Raw genomic sequence first — 17,260 nt, 5'->3', positions numbered from 1 at the left:
GAACCATTCTGCTCTATCAAACCCTTGACAGACACAGTCACAAAATCAAAGAAAGTGTTTTGGGGAAGACGCAAACAAACGACACCGTACATTCGGAGGGTATAACTAACAATGTATTTCTTCTTTTGGGCTTTGAAATGCCTTTTGTTCATTTTTAAATTCAGAAAAACTTTGACCTGTGCATATGTAATCTATTTCATGCATACAATTGGTCTTCCTCATTTTGATGTCCAAATGCAAGTTGCAATTTGAGACAATCATTGGTTTGCCTTGTTTTTTTAGTGTATCCAAAATAGCTAGTAGTAGTACGAATACGTATTTGAAATTCAATATCATTTTCACCCGACTCACATTGTTCCTATAAGTGATGAATGTGGTCAATGCTGTAAAGGAATTAGCATTGCAAATCCAAGTTGTAAAATCTAGAACCTTGTTATATTTTTCTTGTGAACAAGAGAAAATGCTCTAACTTGAACTGCAAATGTTTTGTTGATTCACTCTCTTCGATGCTAGGTTGGCTTGTAAGCTATTTTTGTGTTAAATTTGGTATACGATCACTGCTTATATTTATACCAAATCCTTTGCAGATTGTATTTGTAGGACATATAGTCTAAACTGAAAAATATGCCAAAGTTTTATTTTGAATCACCAATGGTCATGCCAAGTAGAGCAATGCTAATTCATTTGACAGTCTTCTAATTATGCATTTATTTTAATCTTGATCCTTCCAGGCATGGGTCACACTTGGCAGAGCACAACTTAATTTTGGTGAGCCTGATAATGCTATTGAAAGCTTTGACCGTGCTTTAGCTCTCAAGGTTAGTCTATGTTAAAATAATGAATGTTTTAATAAGTTGACTAACTTACAGCAGAACAATGTTTTAATAATCCAACTCATGAATCCTTGATTAACGCAAGATCTCAACCTGTTATGGATTGACCCCAATGGAATTTTCATCACTTTCATTTGGACACACCCCATAAGTGTAGATTCACTGTTCTGTAGATATGATATCACTTTAGATCCTCTATCTTCATTCATATTTTCATAGCTTCCCAGTAATGTTGAAAATTTTAATCCTGCACGTTCGCTTATGATTAAATTTGAATATATTAGACTTTTGAGCATCGCATTCGTAATGTAATAATGTTATGTTCTATTTCTACCATGTTCTTATTGTATCATCGTGCTAGCAATTACGGGCTTTTCTTTTTCTAACTACCTTTGGTTTAAAAATTAAGAGTATGGTATTATTGGTACGAGAAAGAGATCTGATTTGGGATGAAAAGAAATGAAAATTCATTGGTTGTTCAATTTGGAATTTGGATTATCGAATTTGACGAATTAATTTCTTTGTTTTAAAGGTAGAAAAATATTTTTTATACTTTTCAATATAAATATACTGCTACTATTTTAGTAATGTAGATAAGTGGTAGTTTAAATGAATTTAAAGCACCTGCAGAAGTCAAAGGGCGAACAGAGAACTCGAGATATGGAGCATTTTTTGCCAGAGGGGATTGTGCCAACCTCCAATACGAGTCCATTGCAATTTGCAAATCGACTCTTAGCAATTTTAAGAGGACTGTATTTTAATTCGTACTGATTAATTTTGGCAATTGATATATCCACTTCCCATATATACTAATATACTCCTCTTTCTCAATTTTTTCCTCAAACTCCGGTCTCTTTATCGCCTTATTTAATTATTTTCCAAAAACTGTACACTCCCTCCCCCTTCCATATAACTCTTTCTCTCCAATTTAATTAATTATTTTCAAATTTTCCATACATTTTCCATCTTATATACAAGGTTAAAATATTAAATATAGTATTTTCTAACGAAACTGAATGGATTTGCATTTTTTTAATGGTGTATCTCTAAGTGCATACCATTTAACTTTCATTTAATTTGATAATAACTATATATACTTAATTTGCTAATGCATGCTCACTAACTTGTTTGCGAACTGTGCAGTATGCATTTTAAGAATTAGTAAATTTAGTTCTCTAAAATCTTAATAAACCATCACGGCCATTGGGAATCAATCAGACTTTGAGGTGTTTTATAAGATCTTGTCCATTTTTACATTTAACGGCAAAGTAAGTATTGCCATGTGTTCGAATTTGAGTGTTACATTTCTACTTTGTAAGAATTGATTAATTTAGTATACTCCCAACCAAAGATTATAAGTTGTGTGTGTATATATAATTTAGAATAAATTGTTTTCATATCTTCTGAGCGCTTGTTATACTTAATCTTACTCTTTTTTTTTATCATACACAAAATTGTCTTATGTAGGTGTTCATTCAGTTATTTCTTTGATTCTTGCTTTCATTTTGGACCGTGCTGCTCATCATCACAGGTACAAATGTTTGTTACCAATGAATATTTTTATTACGTGTTCACTGCCATTAATGACAATTGATATATGCTATACAAATTGTGTTCATGATGAGTGAACCTTAGATTCCCGTTTGAGATTGGATGCAATGATTCTTGCGGACAGTTTGCATTAATCATTGTATTCAATCTTGAATTGTCCGTTTGGACAGTTTGGGGAGACTGATATTTTTATGGTAGATTCATGTGTTAAGGTTAAAATTATTTTGTTTAATTTGATGAAATTTTGGTAATGCATTTCTAGTTGTTCTCTGAGTGCATACTTGATTATCGGGAAATTAATTTCACCGATTTCATGTCGTGTACTTAGAGACCAATGCGAAATGCTGCCAAAATTTTGTCAAATTTAACAAAATAGAATTAACCCTGATGTATGAAGCTACCATAAAAGACGGTCTTGCCGAATGGGATAGGGCCACACCTTTAATAAAAAAGTGAGATTTTCATGCATCGAATAACTTTGAGAGTATGACCGAGTTATTACTTAGATGGATCGAAGTTGGATGAATGAAAGTCGCATCAGCCCAGAATATGAGGAAGGCGTCGAGCAATTCTTACAATTTGCTTCACAAAGAGGTCAACCGGATGAAGATGGAAAATATTATTGTCCTTGCATCAATTGTTTGAACGGAAGACGACAAATACTGGATGACATACGAGAGCATCTGTTGTGTGATGGAATTAAGAGAAATTATACGACGTGGATATGGCATGGTGAAATGACAGACATGCAGAGTGGGCAACAATCCGAACCGTTTGATGTAGAAATGGGAGATCACTTGGAGGATATGATTCGTGACCTTGGACAAGAGTCTTTCCAACAAGCGCATGCCCCTGTGTATGAAAGATTGCAGGGTGACTCAAAGAAGCCTTTGTATCCGGGGTGTAACAATTCCTTGACGCTATTGTCGGCGGTGTTAAGTCTGGTTAATGTCAAGGCCAGATATGGATGGAGTGACAAAAGCTTTACTTCATTGCTTCAAATAGTGCACGATCTGCTTCCACAGGGTAACACATTGCCTAAAAGCTACTATCAGGCAAAGAAGATATTGTGTCCGATGGGTATGGAGTACCAGAAGATTCATGCTTGCCCTAATGATTGCATACTGTACAGACATGAATTTGAAGAAATGTCGAAATGCCCTAGGTGTGGGGCGTCACGGTACAAGGTGAAGGATGATGAGGACTGCAGTTCTGATGAAAACTCAAAGAAGGGCCCTCCAGCGAAAGTGTTGTGGTATCTTCCCATCATTCCAAGGTTTAAGCGTTTATTTGCTAATGAAGACGACGCAAAAGATCTTACCTGGCATGCAAATGGGAGAAAATCTGATGGAATGATCCGTCATCCAGCTGATTGCTCCCAATGGAGGAAGATTGATAGTTTGTATCCGAATTTCGGCAAAGAGGCAAGAAATCTTAGACTTGGACTAGCCAGTGATGGAATGAATCCATATGGCAATTTAAGCACTCAACACAGTTCATGGCCAGTTCTACTAGTAATTTACAATTTTCCGCCTTGGTTGTGCATGAAGCGAAAATACATGATGTTGTCTATGATGATATCAGGCCCAAGACAACCAGGAAATGACATTGATGTTTATCTAAGTCCGTTGATTGAAGACCTGAGAAAGTTGTGGGATGAGGGGGTTTTAGTGTTTGATGGGTTTCGCAAGGAGACTTTTCAAATGCGTGCAATGCTATTTTGTACCATTAATGACTTTCCAGCATATGGGAATCTCAGCGGTTATAGTGTTAAGGGTCATCTTGCATGTCCCATCTGTGAAGAAGACACAAGCTACATACAACTGAAACATGGTAGAAAAACAGTGTACACTAGACATCGCCGTTTTCTAAAAGCTCATCACCCTTACAGAAGATTGAAAAAAGCTTTTAATGGAAGTCAAGAGCACGAAACTGCGCGGACACCGTTAACTGGTGAGCAGGTCTTCCAGCGGGTTGAACACCTTAATACTGTATTTGGAAAGACCCAAAAGAAGGATAAAAGTAAGAGTTGCATATGGAAGAAAAGGTCCATTTTCTTTGATCTTCCGTACTGGTCTGATCTAGATGTTAGACATTGTATTGATGTTATGCATGTAGAGAAAAATGTATGTGACAGTGTCATTGGGACACTCCTTAACATTCAGGGCAAGACGAAAGATGGTCTAAATACCCGTCAAGATCTAGCTGACATGGGCATACGATCGCAGTTGCATCCAAGGTCTGATGGTAAAAAAATATACTTGCCTCCAGCTTGTCATACTTTATCCAGAAAGGAGAAGATCAGTTTGTGCCAGTGTCTGCGCCAGGTTAAAGTACCACAAGGATACTCTTCAAATATTAAGAGCCTTGTGCAGTTCAAGGAGCTTAAACTGGTGGGGTTAAAGTCTCATGATTGTCACGTGTTGATGCAACAATTGTTAGTCGTGGCCATACGAGACATTTTGCCTAACAAAGTCAGGTTAGCCATAACTCGCCTGTGCTTTTTCTTCAATGCCATATGTAGCAAAGTCCTTGATCCGGTCAAGTTTGATGACTTGGAAAACGAGACTGTAATTATACTGTGCCAGTTGGAGATGTATTTTCCTCCTGCTTTCTTTGACATCATGGTCCACTTAATTGTTCACTTGGTCAGAGAAATCAAATGTTGTGGTCCTGTTTATCTGCGCTGGATGTATCCGGTTGAGCGCTACATGAAGATCTTAAAAGGGTATACCAAGAATCTACATCGTCCAGAAGCATCTATTGTTGAAAGGTACATCACAGAAGAAGCCGTTGAATTTTGTTCAGAATACATTGAAAAGGCTAAACCTGTTGGCCTTCCTGAGTCTCGCCATGATGACAGAGTGGGCGGTAAAGGTTCAAGAGGATTGCATGTTATCACTCCAAGTGTAGAAGATTTGTTACAAGCTCACTTGTATGTATTGAATAACAGTAATGAAGTTTTGCCATACATAGTTCAGCATCAACATTTAGTCAAACAAAGTAATCCAAAAATGTCAAAGAACTGGGTCTTGAAAAATCATAACAAGACTTTCTCTGATTGGTTTAAAGATACAATCTTTGCTGACGAAAATGCTTCTGAAACATTAATAAAGCTAGCTCATGGGCCTAAAAGAAATGTTATAACTTGGCAAGGATACGACATAAACAAGTATTCCTTTTACACAAAAGCACAAGATGACAAAAGTACAATGCAAAACAGCGGGGTCACCCTAAGGGCTGAATCTCAACACTTTGCAACTGTACATGATGACAATCCCTTTGTAGCTTCAATCCCTTACTTTGGCTTCATTGATGAAATATGGGAGCTTAACTATGTCAAATTTACTGTTTGTGTTTTCAAATGTAAGTGGGTTGACAGCAACACCGGTGTGCGGACTGATGATATAGGATTTACGTTGGTAGACTTAAAGAAACTAGCTTACCAGAATGACCCTTTCATCATGGCAGAACAAGCTAAGCAAGTATTTTATGTGCAAGACCCTTGTGATGAAAGGTGGTCTGTGGTTCTAAACGGGAAAACAATTGGTGTTAATGTAGAAGATGATGATTCATACATGGACACTTATGTTAGTCCTTTGTCTACACAAATGACTTCTAACAACGTTGGAGAAGAAGAAGCTGACGATGTTCATGCTAATCGTAATGATCATGATGAAGGAGAATTAATTAACATCGTCTAACGTAATTTTCTAATATAATATTTCATTTCGGTACATTCATTTACATAACTCATACAGTGTTTTTTGATAATATTAACTAACTCAACTTTTTTTCTTTAAAGGACCATGGATACTCCACCTGCCTCGCCTCCTCCTCCTCTTCCTCCTCCTCCTGCAAACGCTGATGCGTCTCCATCTACGTTGAAGCGGACACGCAAGGCGACACGGCTACGATCATTGGCCACTAGACCACCTGGGGCAGAAAGACCTGTGGTCAACGTCGATCCTGCTACCGGCAAGGCCGACGGTCCCTACAAGAAGAAATTAAGAACATATTTGGGGATTGTCGCTCGTGATAAGGTCGACGTGACATATGACACCTGGAAGGAAGTCCCTACTGCTCAGAAGGATTTGATATGGGAGGATATTCAGGTATTTGAGTTTTCTTCGTTGATTTTCTTTAATAGTCTAAATTTGTTATTTACTTACAACAAAACCTAATTTATTGTTTGTCAGGCGGAATTTCAAATCCCTGAAGCTTCTGACAATAGGTGTTCGGTACAGGATTCTTTGGACGAGCAGGCGTCACAGGGATCGTTTGTCCCCCATGGACGTCAGGATATCCTGACTGCTGCCATTGGGCGACCAGAGCACCCTGGCCGTGTTCGTGCTGTTGGAGCCGGTGTCACCATAAAGCAATACTTTGGATCAGCTTCACGAACATCCCGCAGTTCTTCCTCCATGCCTCTTGAAGACCTAGAACAGCTGACCCAACAAATCAGAGACCAACTGGAGGAGTCAATCACAGAAAAAGTGACTCGAAAGATGATGGAATCCTTCAGCCAGATGCAGTCGCAGTTTCAGTCTCGGATGCAATCACAGGGAATTGCACTACCTCCAGAGCCAGAGGTTGGTCCCTCAGGTCCTCGTGTCAGTACAAAGGAGAGTTGTGTTGCTCCCTCAGGGAACAATCCAGGGATGGGTGACTCAGACAAATGCGGCCTATATATTGAAGAAAATCCTTCCCGCTTGGTTGCCCTAGGAAGACTTTACGAGGGATCCACAACAGTTCACAACATCCCGTTGTTGCATGGCCAAGTCAAGGTTGGTGTTGAGGAGGTTAAAGATACAGAGGCTCTCGTTCCTGTACCCACTGCCGAGGTTACCTTAGTGGGGCAGGCACTTAACACTTTCCTTGCTTGGCCAACACATCTTGTGAAGCGTTTATCAGAACAGGTATTTTACTCTGATTATATGTTTATTTTTTTCAATTAATTTGTTCACTGTAATCAAAACTTGCTAATTAACTATGTTTTATCAATAGGCAGCTGTGTCTCCAGCAAAACCTCCAGAAAGCCCGGATGAAGAGGTCGATGATCCCCTGTACCTGATGACATTGACCATCCCACAACTGTTTTTGAAGCCGCTCCAGGTTATGTGGGATGCTACCATATTCGGGGTGTTTAATCAAAACTTCCCGTTGTATATAAAGCACGAAGATCTCTCTGAAATTGCACATGGTGGTCAATGTCTCAGCATATCAGTTATACAGTTGTGGATTCTGTAAGTCATTTTAGATTACTATTAATTACCAAAGTAATTGTTTTAAATTCATACATAATTAACTTTGACTTAACAACACAGCCATCTGACTGAGACAAGTGTGCGAGCGGGGAATTCTGATGTGTATGGATTCCTCGAGCCACAGTCCATTCAGAGATCTGGACAATCACAATTTGAATCCGAAAGTTACATCAAGAGTTGGATACAGAGTTCAAAACGAGATGTTTACCTTGGAGCCTATCTGAATAGGTAAGTCAAACACAATAATTGAATTTAAATAATCTATACTACTACAATAAACTATATTCGTCTCTACTGCAGTGGACACTGGCAAATGGTCGTCATTCTACCTAAGGAAAACCTAGTTGTCTGGTTTTGTTCTTTGCATAACAGGCCAGACAACTACCTTAAGGGAATAATTAACAGGTCAGTATTGTTTTCAATACATTTTCATTGGCATAACTCAACAACATCAATATTTTAATGTTCCTTATATTCAACACTAGTGCTTTGAAAGGACTTGATGATACTCCACAACCGAAATCCAAGGCTGCTGCTAGGTGGATTGTTGTTAAGGTACGTGATTTAAATAAAAGTTCTACTTATATATATTTTATGTGTGTGTACACTAATTGTAGTTAACGTTTAATTAATATCCAAATTTCATTATGTATTTAGTGTAATAGACAAAAAGGAATCACTGAATGTGGCTACTACGTGATGCACTGGATGTCCACCATAATCTTAGGATCTTTCAGGAATAATTGGGAGACGGTAATTGTTTATTACAAACAAATTTGGTTTTTTTATAATTGTTATTACATTATTAATTTATTTTTTTATTTCATCATGCAGTATTTTAATGAAGTTAGACCATTGGAAGCAGAGAGATTTAAGGCACTTCGCATACAGTGGGCACAATATTATCTAAAAGTTAGAAATCAAACATAGGATGTTAGGCAACTATGTAACTTTAGGTTAATAAATTAGTTTACGTACTTTGCATTATATTTTTTACAATTGTTGTTTCATCTTAACATTGAACAACCTTTGTTGATAGCTAGTTTTTTGCTAAAATCTATTTGAAAACTGAATGCAAATGATATATGTTGTGTGCTGTGTGGTCTGATTTTAAATTTACAGGTTAAATTTTGGTTTTTTGTAAAAACAAAGACATTATATAAAAAAAATTCCTGAAAACAACATCGGTTTTTTATAAAAACCGATGTTAACGTGGGTTAACATCGGTTTTCTGTAAAAAACCGATGTTAAAATTCAATAATAACACATTCGTTAACATCGGTTTTTTAAAAAAACCGATGTTAACTGTCAACAATAACACATTCGTTAACATCGGTTTTCTGTAAAAAACCGATGTTAAAATTCAATAATAACACATTCGTTAACATCGGTTTTTATAGTAACACATCCGTTAACATCAGTTTTTTGAAAAAACCGATGTTAACCCACGTTAACATCGGTTTTCATAAAAACCGATGTTAACTGTGAATAGTAACATATTCGTTAACAACGTTAACATCGGTTTTCTGTAAAAAACCGATGTTAACTGTCAACAGTAACACATTCGTTAACATCGGTTTTTTGTAAAAACCGATGTTAACTTTCAATATTAATATACATTTTCTGGGTGTAATTCATATTAGCAACATCGGTTATTTATATAACCGATGTTGGTAATTTTACTTTAACATCGGTTTTTGAAAAACCGATGTTAACGATAATATTATCAACGTCGGTACTTTCAACATCGGTTGAAAAACCGATGTTGAAAGTCATAAATAACCGATGTAGAAAGCATATTTTCTAATAGTGATATTTGAGTGTGGATTAGTTCTTTTGCATATCTATTTAAACTTTTTTTAATTTAATGATCATATATATATAGAGAGAGAGAGAGAGGATGATGATTAAATTAAAAAAAAATACTACCAAAAATTTAAAAGGAAAAAAAAGGAAAAAAGTGATTTCTGGACACTGCTAAACTAGAAACAGAAACAGATCGAGGTCGGGTCTAAAGTTGAGGCTTTTGTGACGGCTAGCTAGCACCCTTATTATTATTATTATTATTATTATTATTATTCTTTAAAAGTTCTCTGTTGTTTTTTGGACTGGATTTGGATGGTAGACAAAGACAAGTCTTATCCTTGTCTTGCCGACGCCACTTTCGCGTGATTTATTTATTTTTATCAAGTTTCACATTCGACAGGCCAAGTAGAACCATGGAAACAAAACAAAACGTGTTCAATTCATTTGGACACAATAGTGGTTTTAAGAAAAATGAAAATGTGAAAAATAAAGAAACTTTACTTTTAAAGGTCAAACCAAACCACTAACTAGCTATTATGACAAGTTCAGTGGAGTTCGATCTAATATGTTTGTGTTTTTTATTAGACCCGAATTTTTATTTTTTTTTACCTCGAACTCGAATAATACATTTGCTCCGGTCAAGTTATTGTTAATGAAAATATAAATTTGAGTAGAGAATATAGAGAAGAAAGAATAAGAGAGAATATAGTGAGTGAAATAATTTCACGTATTCTCATTTAAGAGGGAGTATTATATTTATAGGTATAAAGTGCAATTTAAAGGTTATAATTCAAAAGTTACATGCAGATGAAAGGTTTCCAAATATTTAAGACTATTAAGGAGAAATGAATATAGAAAATGAAAAGTTAATGAACATTCATCATAATAATAATTATTTATAAAGAGTCTTTCTTGCATGTTCACTATTTTGATAATGTATCATAATAATAATTATTCATAAAGACTCTTTCTTGCATGTTCATTATTTTTTGATAATGTATGATCATAATAATAATTATTCACAAAAATTTAGTGAAGAAAAAACAGTATATCATTCTTCAATGTTATTATTTTTTTCATTAAAATTTCAACATGAAAACTCAATAGGAACAAAATAATGACAAAAAAAAAAAGAATGCAGAATGCAGAATGTATTTAGTTTTCTTTCTTATGTAGATAATCATTTTTTAGACAGACGAAATTCAATCTAATTGAAATTGATAAGTTTGTGAAAATAGAATGCAAAATGCAAAATGTATTATTTCCCACTAATTATAAAGTTGCAAAAACATATTAATTTCTTATGAAATAGATAAGTTTGTGAAAAGTCTTTACCTCAACATGAACTGAAAATAGAAAGGAGCTTAATAACTTTGGGTATTTTCTAATGTGCCACGAAAACTTATGTTCATGTTCGTTGAGTTCTTGTGAAGAATTAGTAGTGAAACTTGTGAGGAGTGAGATGACTAACTCATTGGTTGGAGCCCACATCTACAATGTAGTTAGGCATGACAATAAAACTCATACATGTGGGTATCTATTCAAATCCATCCCGATTTTAATGGAGAATACCTAAGTTGATCGGGTAGGAGTTCGGGCTCGTAGATTTCTCGACTTTTTTAATCGGGGTCGGGGTCGAGGATATCACTACCCGTCCTGATGATGAAATTATTAAAATTTTATTAATTACTTATTATTTTTTTTATAATTTTTAATACTTTAAGATTCGTTTCTTGGTGATTTTTGTAGACAAATACACTGCAAATACAAGTAGTTAAAAATAAATGTGTAACAATCAATTTTTTTAAAATCATATTTTCAATATATAATTTTTTTACAATTTTTTTTTACAAATCTAAACTGGGGACGGGGCGGGGGCAGGGATATCCGATACTTGACGGGTACGGGGATGGGGTAACAAATTTTAACCCGTTGACTATCAAAGACAGATACAAGTATATGTCGGTGAGTCGGGGTCAGGGACTAGGGAGACAATACTCGTCCCCGCCCCGTTGCCATGTCTAAATGTAGTGAAAATGCTAGTTCCAATAAGTTTTTGGTAAATATTTCAAAAAAACAATGAGGGAAATTAGAGAGAGAAAGAGGGAGCAAGTAAGAGGGACAAGGATTCTCATGTGGGGGAAAGAACAATGGAAGGATTTCTTCATTCTTTTTCTCCAAATTTCTAGGAAACTTTAGGGAGGAAGATTTTTATGGAAATCTTCCAATATTGGGAGAGAGTGTAGGGAGTGTACATTGCAAATAGAATAGACAAGTGGGGTAGTAGGTATGATTTCCTAAGGTTCATTAATGTCCAAAATGAATATCTCTTGGAGAAGTAGCTGGATCAAATAAGGATTGGGAATGACAAGATGAATGTTAAAAATCTAAAATATAGTAGGACACCAAGAGGACAACAGATTAAGGGCATATGTTGTGAACAGAAGTATGAACGAGACAAGTCCGAGGGAATCACAAAAAGCACATGATAAGATGACATCAACAAACCAAGGCAAAGGGAAAGAGTTGGAAAATTCATTTGCAAAGCTAACTATAATAGATCAAGGTAAGGAAAATGGGGAAAAATGTTTGCAAAGGCGGTACAAAGATCACATAATGGAAATAGGACGAAGTGAATGGCTACAAAAAGGGACAATGAGATTAGAGTGACAAAACAAAACCATGAATGGTTGCATCGTAGTTGGATAGGCTGATTAAGGGATTTGGTACTGTTTGACAGACTGAATGATGTTTACTTGGTTGATGAAAGAAAATTCAGACTTAAATATACATGGAATGATATGGTGATGATAATATGAATAACAAAAGAAATTATAATAAAACAATGTAAAAGAGAAAGAGGAGGGTTTATTCTCAATCTTTTATTTCATTCAAAAGTGGAGTGTTGATGTAACATTTGGAAACATATTAGCATGGATTTGCTTCACTGGAATACCACTATAGACATGAGGAGAGGAATGCTTCTCTAGCTTGGTGAACCCTTTTGGAATGTATGTGACTTCTGATAGAGAAATCGGAACTATGGAAAAGGTGGATGTTGCAAGGGTTTTATGAATATTTAATCCCCACAACAAGTCTATTACAATGAGAAACTAAAGGTCAACAACAATATAATGTGCTATCACAAAGCAGATGGAGGAAGTTCCATGCTAAGCTAAACAATATGGATATTAGCGATATGGAGAAGGACAATGATAGAATTTTCAAATTGGGGATTGATAGGGATAGGCCAATAGGTTACAAAAGACAATGGTAGACAACATAATTGCCCTATGGGTAAAGGGGATTATGATGGTCACATGTTGTCATATGTGGAAGACAACATTGCTCAACAAGTCTAGCACAAGAAAAAAAGGACAACATGAAGTAGGGGTGAGTATACGGATTCAGGTCTGCAAATCGGTCAACTTAAGGCCTGGCAAATGCCCTACTCGCATGGATAATGGTCCTATTTTATAAAAATCTCGATGACCATAGGGAAAATTAGGCCCGATCCGTGAAACCTACAGAATTCACGAATTTAATCTGCGGGTTCACGAAATTATCCATGGACCAACCATATTTTGCTTTTTGAGACAAGGGAGAGTGCGCTTATGCTGTGCATTTTTTTCGCTCACCTTCAAACCTTCTCAACTCAAAGTCTTAATCATAGTAACCTAACCTTAACTCGCGCCTCCTTAAGAGGTTCATCCCCATTGACCTCTTTAGCGCAACTTTCAGCCTCATCGACCCCCATCCATGCCTCATTCAACCCCAGCAACCCCAACCTCTTATCATACCTCTTCACGCTCCTCAGTCCTAAGGCCATCACGGTGTGCCTCCGTGAGCCACCCACCTGTGCGGTTAGGTGGCCTCCTTCCTTTGTTCCTCACATCATCACAACTTCATCCTCCTTCCCCAAAAGATTTTGTTGTCAATAAATTTTGTGACCTCATGTAAGGAACAAGATATCCTCAAAATGGCAAGATAAATTCTCAAGCATGTGCTTAAACCTTCTTGTGATATGAAGTAAAGTGAATTTTTGAAAGATTGGATCACTTTTAGTACATAGAATATGGATAATCGTGAAAAACCAAATCACTTTTGGTACTTGGAATGTGGATTGTGTAGAAGATCTTTGGTGTTTTGATGATGATCAAAAAGCTTAGAAATCAATTGATAGAAGTTAGAAATCAAGTGATCATCAATTCCAAAACATAGGGGGAGTAAACACAAATTTTATATATATACATTGTTTGCTTGAATCTTGATTTCAGGACTTATATTGTCATCATCAAAAAGGGGGAGATTGTAGAAGCAAATGACTTTGATGTTTTGATGATGATTTGATGCAAATGCGCTTTTCAAGTTTAAATTCAAGACAATGATTTAAGAATACAAGACACAAACATTAAGATGATCACTTGTACATTAGGAAGGAAATTCCTAATTGATTTAGCAAAGGTTTGGCCAAGTAATTTGAGTTAAAAAGTGTTTTTCAAGAGATTTACTCTCTGGTAATCGATTACCAGAGGATGTAATCGATTACCAGTGGCCAAAAATGGTTTACAACAGCTACTAAATATTTGAATTCAAATTTTAGACTGTGTAATCGATTACACCATATTGGTAGTCGATTACCAGCAGTTAATAAACGTTTTAATTCAAATATTAAAGCCTGTAATCGATTACACAAATATTGTAATCGATTACCAGAGGAGATTTTCAGAAAATAACTTTCAAGAGTCACATCTATTCAAATGGTTTATGAATGGTCATCAAAGGTCTATTTATATGTGACTTGGAAACACGAATTAAGAGAGAGTTTTTGATTAACCAAAAAGTTCTATCCTCTCAAAAGATTAAGAGAGTTTTTCTAAATTGAAATGTCTTATCCTCTCAAAGAATTCCTTGGTCAAACACTTGCATATTCAAATAAGGAATTGTGATTGATCTTCATTGTACAATCTGTCTCTTTCAAAAGAGATTTCTTCTTCTTTTCTTTTTGCTTCTGGAAAAGGGTTAAGAGACTGAGGGTCTCTTGTTGTAAAGGATTCCTGAACACAAGGGAAGGGTTGTCCCTGTGTGATTCAGACTTTGTAAAAGGATTTTACAAAGAGAGTGGAAAATCTCAAGTGGGTTGCTTGAGGACTGGACGTAGGCACAGGAAGTGACCGAACCAGTATAAATCAAGTTTGCATTTCTCTCTTCCCTTAAACTTCTTTTATTTATTGCTATTTATCTTTTGCCTTTAAAGAAGTTTATAATGAATTGCCTTTTGAGTAATTCATGTTAAGGGTGCATTGTTAATCTAAAAAGAGAGAGCGAAATTTTAAATTGGGGAATAGTTCTTGTTATCTTAATTCAACCCCCCCCCCTTCTTAAGATAACTGAGGTCATTTGTCTAACAAGTGGTATCAGAGCAGGATTCTTGTATAAAGTTTAAAAACTTCAAGAATAGAAATGGCCTCATCCAACTTTCCATTTCTTGAGGGAAATTCTATTAATAGGCCTCTTATGTTAAATGGCGAGGGTTATTATTATTGGAAAACCCGAATGTAGATCCTTATTGAGGCCATAGATTTAAATATATGGGATGCCATTGAAGTTGGTCCTTTTATTCCTACAAAGGTAGTGGGAAATGCAACTATAGAAAAACCAAGAGAAGAATGGAATGATGATGAAAGAAGAAAGGTTCAATACAATTTAAAGGCCAAAAATATAATCACTTCTGCATTAGGCATGGATGAATTTTTTAGAGTCTCAAATTGTAAAAATGCAAAAGAAATGTGGGATACTTTGCAAGTAACCTATGAAGGCACAACCGATGTCAAGAGATCTAGAATAAAGACTCTTATACATGAATATGAAATGTTCAGAATGTTTCAATATGAGACCATAGAAGATATGCAGAAGAGATTTACTTGTATAGTTAATCATCTTGCATCTTTGGGAAAAATATTTCCTAATGAAGATCTTATTAACAAAGTGTTGAGATGTTTAAGCAGGCAATGGCAACCAAAAGTAACAGCAATTGCAGAATCAAGAAATCTCACTAATATGTCTCTTGCCACTCTCTTTGGAAAACTTCAAGAACATGAAATGGAACTTATGAGACTTCATCAACATGAAGAGAATGATATAAAGAGAAAAGGAATAACACTCAGAACCTCATCATCTTTTATTCAAGAAGAAAGTGACAAAGAGGACTTGACTGAAACAGAAGAAGATGATGATGATTTCAGACTCTTTGTGAAAAGGTTCAATAAATTTCTGAGAAACAAAAGAAATAAAAGGAAATCAAACATGAATACAAAGAAGAAAGAAGAAGACTCCTCCTTAGCCCCATCATGCTAGGAAAGTAATCAACCTGGGCACATGAGATCCGATTATCTTGTCTTTGAAAGAAGAATTGAAAAATCCGACAAGAGGAATCTCAAAGAAAAGAAAGAAAAGAAAGCATAGATCACTTGGGAAGAAAATAAAAAAAAAATTCAAGTGATTCAGAAAAATAAAATCATAACTCTGGGTATCATGATGAAAGACTATGAAAATGGAGAAGAGCAAAAGCGATACATTGATAACAATTTCTCCGAACACATGGCATACATCAAAGTTTATTCAACAAACAAAGGCCACTTGATCAATAAGCCCAACAAGTAATATCAAATGATACCAACAGGTCACTTGTCTTTGATTGATTACTTTGATGATTTTTTGTTAACTTTTGAATGAGTTTTGATGCTTGTTTACTCCTTAAATATTTGATTTTCATTAATATTTTTTTTTTGATAGTTATGTTGATTGTCTTTGATTATGTTTTGATGATTGCTTTTGTTTGATTGTGTTTAATTGTAAGTATTTGATTATATTTGATTGGTGTGTGTTAATTGTTTGATTAATACTTGTTTGAATGAATTAAATACATATTAGTGATGATGATTGATAGTGTTAGATGTATTTAGCATAAAAATAGGTTACTTTAGAGGAACTAGCCTAGTTTATGCTCTGGTAATCGATTACCATCTAGTGTAATCGATTACACAAGAACAGGCAGCCTGCAATCAATTACAACATCCTGTAATCGATTACCAGAAGGCTTATTACTCCTGTAATCGATTACCAAGCCTTGTAATCGATTACAACTCGTCCTTGTCTATAAATACTCACGAAATCAGAGTTGCTGCGCAGCCAAGGCTTTCCCTCACGCGTCTTCCATACCTAAATCTTCCAACCTTCGTATCTCACTCAAATCTTCACTAAATCACGTCCCGTAAAGCTCAATCTTCCTCTTTTTCACTCCTATTTCACTTCCACCGATTAAAAATCCACAAAAACTTCATCAAATGGCAGAGCCATCGAAGAAGAGAAAGGGATCATCCTCCACCGCTGCTGCTGCTGCCCATCGCCGCCACGGCCCATCCGGAGCACCCACAACACCTATTCCTCCTTCTTTGTCATCTCCAAGATCATCAACATTGTTTTCATCCGATGATCAGTGTCTACGGTACCTTTCTCAGTTTTCTTCTAGAATAATCTTAGACCCTAAGTACCTAGATGTAGAATTCTTTAATGATGAAACATTTGATTGCTATCAAGTGTTTCAAAATTCTGGTCTTGTTGATTTCATGTCATTAAAATTGTCATATTATCCTGAACTTGTAAAGGTCTTCTACTGCAATTTAAAAATTCAGGATGGTATTATTATGTCTGAGGTGCATGGTATTTCTATGGTCATTGATCAGTCACTATTCTTTTCTTTGACTCATTTACCCAGTCAAGGTGCACCTTTTTGAGGGCACC

General features: G+C 35.7%; 1 long non-coding RNA gene across 2 annotated transcripts; it reads left to right on the top strand.

Annotated features, from left to right (window-relative positions):
• Positions 1 to 8,146: 8,146 nt before the first annotated feature.
• Positions 8,147 to 8,733, top strand: LOC102663363 (uncharacterized). 2 transcript variants are annotated; one of them, XR_005887718.1, is made up of 2 exons: positions 8,147 to 8,206; positions 8,486 to 8,733. It is a non-coding gene; the product is annotated as an uncharacterized lncRNA (long non-coding RNA). The 2 variants fall into 2 exon arrangements; XR_413167.4 differs by lacking the exon at positions 8,147 to 8,206 and adding an exon at positions 8,346 to 8,404.
• Positions 8,734 to 17,260: the final 8,527 nt, after the last annotated feature.

Source organism: Glycine max, chromosome 13, assembly GCF_000004515.6.
Source record: "Glycine max cultivar Williams 82 chromosome 13, Glycine_max_v4.0, whole genome shotgun sequence".
Lineage (NCBI taxonomy): Eukaryota > Viridiplantae > Streptophyta > Magnoliopsida > Fabales > Fabaceae > Glycine > Glycine max.
This window is presented reverse-complemented; position numbering and strand designations above follow the sequence as displayed.